Source organism: Sorex fumeus, unplaced genomic scaffold (genome assembly GCF_029834395.1).
Source record: "Sorex fumeus unplaced genomic scaffold, SorFum_2.1 ptg000086l, whole genome shotgun sequence".
Taxonomy (NCBI): domain Eukaryota; kingdom Metazoa; phylum Chordata; class Mammalia; order Eulipotyphla; family Soricidae; genus Sorex; species Sorex fumeus.
In genome coordinates, this window is record NW_026606143.1 from 27,395,097 (window position 1) to 27,399,148 (window position 4,052).

General features: G+C 39.8%; 1 non-coding gene across 1 annotated transcript; it reads left to right on the forward strand.

Moving 5' to 3' along the window:
* The first annotated feature begins 3,241 nt into the window (after positions 1–3,241).
* Positions 3,242–3,374, forward strand: LOC130039451 (small nucleolar RNA SNORA9). Its single transcript, XR_008794877.1, has one exon. It is a non-coding gene; the product is annotated as a small nucleolar RNA SNORA9 (small nucleolar RNA).
* Positions 3,375–4,052: the final 678 nt, after the last annotated feature.

Genomic DNA, 4,052 nt, shown 5'->3' on the forward strand with positions numbered 1-4,052 from the left:
CCGAGCGATCCCTCCAACCATCATTGACTTAGTGATTCCCTTCTCTATCCCAGCTGCCTTCTCCCCCAGCTCATGAGGCAGGCTTCCAACCATGGGCAATCTTCCTGGCCCTATCTCTACCATCCTTGGGTGTTAGTCTCAAATTATGATAGTTTATATTCCACAAATGAGTGCAGTCATTCTGTCTGTTTCTTTCTTTCTGACTCATTTTATTTAGCATGATACTCTCCATGTCCATCCATTTATAAGCAAATTTCATGACTTCATCTTTTCTAACGGCTGCATAGTATTCCATTATGTAGATGTACCAAAGTTTCTTTAATCAATCATCTGTTTTCGGGCACTCGGGTTGTTTCCAGATTCTGGCTACTGTGAACAGTGCTGCAATGAACATACAGGTGCAGATATCATTTCTACTGTGCTTTTTTGCACCCTCGGGATATTTTCCCAGGAGTGGTATTGCTGGGTCATATGGAAGCTCAATTTCTAGTTTTTTAAGGAATTCCCATATTGTTTTCCCAAAAGGCTGGACCATTTAGCATTCCCACCAACAATGAAAGAGAGTCCCTTTCTCCCCACATCCATGACAGCACTGGTTGTTCTTGTTCTTTTTGATGGTGTAAGATGTGGTGTAAGATGACATCTCATTGTTGTTTTGATTTGCATCTCCCTGATGATGTAGAAAAATGTAGAGCATTTTTCCATGTGCCTTTGATCATTTGTATTTCTTTTTTGAGGAAACTTCTGTTCATTTCTTCTCCCCATTATTTGAAGGGGTTGGAGGTGTTTTTCTTATACAATTCTACTAGTGTCTTATATATCCTGGATATCAACCCCTTATCAGATGGGTATTGGGTAAATATTCTTTCCCATTCCATGGGCTCTCTATATAGCAGTATTATTTACAAAAACCAAAAAGCAAAATTCAAATGTCCATCAATATTGACTGGATAAACCAAATGTGGTGTCTCCAGACCATAGGATATTCCTCCATCATAAAAAGGGATTAATACATGCATTGTGGCTGTTCCTTAAAAATAGTATGTAAAGTGAAAGAAGCCAGCCAAGGGGAGAATATATTGAGTAATTCTTTTTATTTAAAATGACTAGAAGGGCAAATCTACAGAGACTAAAAGTAGGCAACGGGTTGCCAGATGCTGGGAGGGCAAGGGGAATGGAAAGTTAAGGGGGTGAGCTTTCTTGTGGGGTGATGAACTATTCTAAATTTGAATTGTGATGAGTTACCCAACTCTGTGATTATACTGAAAGCACTGAGTTGTCTACTTTAAATGGGTGGATTTTATGATATGGTAATTATATCTCAATAAAAATGTTTTTGAGAAGCCAGAGAGATAGGGGTTTTTGAGGAAGCCTGGGTTCATTCCCCACACCACACTCCACTCGGAACCACAAGGAGTATAGTCCCTGGGCACTGCTGGCTGTGGGCCCCCCAGAACACTATTTTTCAAAATGATAGTAATTTAAAGAGTTTGGTTATAGTTTCATGTAAAAAAATACAAATAAAGCAGCCAGAGAAATAGTATAGCCGGGTAGGTGCTTGCCTTGCTTGTGGCCAACCCAGGTTTGTACAGTTACAGACTTACCTTGAACTCCAAAATCCTACATGGTCCCCTGAGCACAGCCAAAATGATCCCTCAGTGCAGAACCAGGAGGAAGTCCTGAGCACAGCTGGGTGTGACTCAAAAACCAAAACCAAAAGACAAATCAATGATGAGAAATGAAATAGAAAGCGGAAAAATAAATCCAAGTGATGAGGAATATATTACCCAAGCCAGAGCTGACTCTGCAAATCACTGGAGGAAAGTATTGATTCAGTAGACTTGAATTTGCATCTATTTGAAAGTGGAAAAACTGAAAATAGCCTCCTAACTCAGATACACCCTGAAGTCAATTCAAAGACTGAAGTGTGAAAAGTCAAACTATAGAGATAAAAATTAAATGCTATCTACATTAGGTAGGGAAGGAAATGCTTTCTTTAACACACAGAGCACTGGTTATAATAACATTTCCAATTTATTACTTTAAAATGAAGTTCTAAATACAGAAGCATTAATTCAAAGTGAAACACCAGATATAGATGCACATCTATGCTCACTGCAGCCAAATGTCAGCAAACCCTAACATTTGGGAGAGGAAGTACTAGGGAGCAAAGGAGAAAGCCTCGAGAGGCCATGGTGGAGGACATAGGTGCTGTGGTGGTGCACGTGGTGTGTGGTGACATATATTTGTAAGAAGTGAAACTTCAGACAGACTTGTAAAGATCCAATAGTGGAATCTAGGAGTCTTGCTCAGTGGTAGTGTGACTAATTGACATGAGGCCCTGGGTTCGAGGCCCTATGCTCACTCATAAAAGACACACTCAGGAAAGTAAAATGGGAAATAACAGAGTAAGGTAGACATTTTCAAGGATTTTTAAATAATATATAATCAATGAAGCACTAATATCAAGAATATATAAAGATATCTATGAATCAATGAGGAGAGGGCAAGTAATCAAGCAGAAAATGCCTCACCCACCAAAAAGCAAAACAAAACAAAAAACACAAAACCCCTGAAACTGTACAAGCATGTGACAAAAGAGGAAGCAATAAATATGTGAAAGATACTCAGTGTTATTTGTAATTGGCGCTGTGTTCAAAGTTCCATACTTTGACATGCACAAAATTGGTGACTCTTAAAATCTAAAAATATCACTCTTTTTTTTATTAGTACAGCGGGTAGGGCATTTGCCTTGCATGCAGTCAACCGGGGTTCGATTACTCTGTCCCTCTCAGAGAGCTCGGCAAGCTACCGAGCATATCCCGCCTGCACGGCAGAGCCTGGCAAGCTCCCCATGGCGTATTTGATATGCCAAAAACAGTAACAACAAGTCTCAAAATGGAGACATTGCTGGTGCCCACTTGAGCAAATCGATTAACAACGGGAGGACAATGCTACAGTGCTACTAATTTTTTATTAGTGAATCACCGTGGGGTACAGTCACAGACTTACAAACTTTCGTGCTTGCTTTTCAGGCATACAATGATCGAGTGCCCATCCCTCTACCAGTGCCCATTCTCCACACCAAAGATCCCAATATCCTCCCCACCCCACCCCACCCCGCCCGCCTCTGTGGCAGGACATTCCCTTTTGTTCTCTCTTTCCTTTTGGGTGTTGTAGTTTGCACTAGAGGCATTGAGTGGTCATTGTGTTCAACCTAACATTAAAAACATCGCTCTTTCTGCAAGCGTCTGGCATGCTTGCATCTGAAGTGACCCTGTGCACTCCTATAAGAGCTTGTGATACAATCATGAAACAGTTTGAGGTCTTTTCCTGCTACATCCAAAGCAAGGTTATGGAAATTCCAGATAATTGAAAAAAAGGAAAATGAATAAATTAAAAATATCACACTTGGTGGAATGTGTAGCAATGTTAATCTTCAATCATTGCTGTATGCCTGATCAAAACTTAGTGTTTTCAGATTTTGCTGGTTCACTTTGAAACAAAATTTGAGATTCCATGTTAAACTTAAGTAATGTAAAAAAAGATATTTGGATACCATGGGGATGCTTGTTGCAATAATGCTCTCATTCTTGCTTATTAATATTTATAACATACAGGAAAAAAGCTATGGGGAGTTCTTTTCTAGCACTATGTTAAGTATCACAAATTTTACTTATGCTTTGCTAATGTTGGGGCAAAAGGGGTGTACTCAGAATGCTTCCATTTTTTTCCCCAATGGAAAGTTCTTGCTGAAATTCCTTCTACTAGAGAAAAATAACTCGGGAATACTGCTACTCCATCAGGGCAAGCTACACACTTAGGAACATTACCATTCTTCTTTCTTCAAGAGACATTGGTTATATTTTTTAAACTTTTTTATTGAATCACTGTGAGATCATTACAAAGCTGTTCATGATTGAATCTCAGTCTTACAATACTCCAACACCCATTCCTCCATCAGTGTAATTTCCCAATGCTAGTGTCCCCAGGTTCCCTCCCATCACCTCCACCCCTACCTCCTTCTTGCCTCTATGGCAGGAGATTTTCCT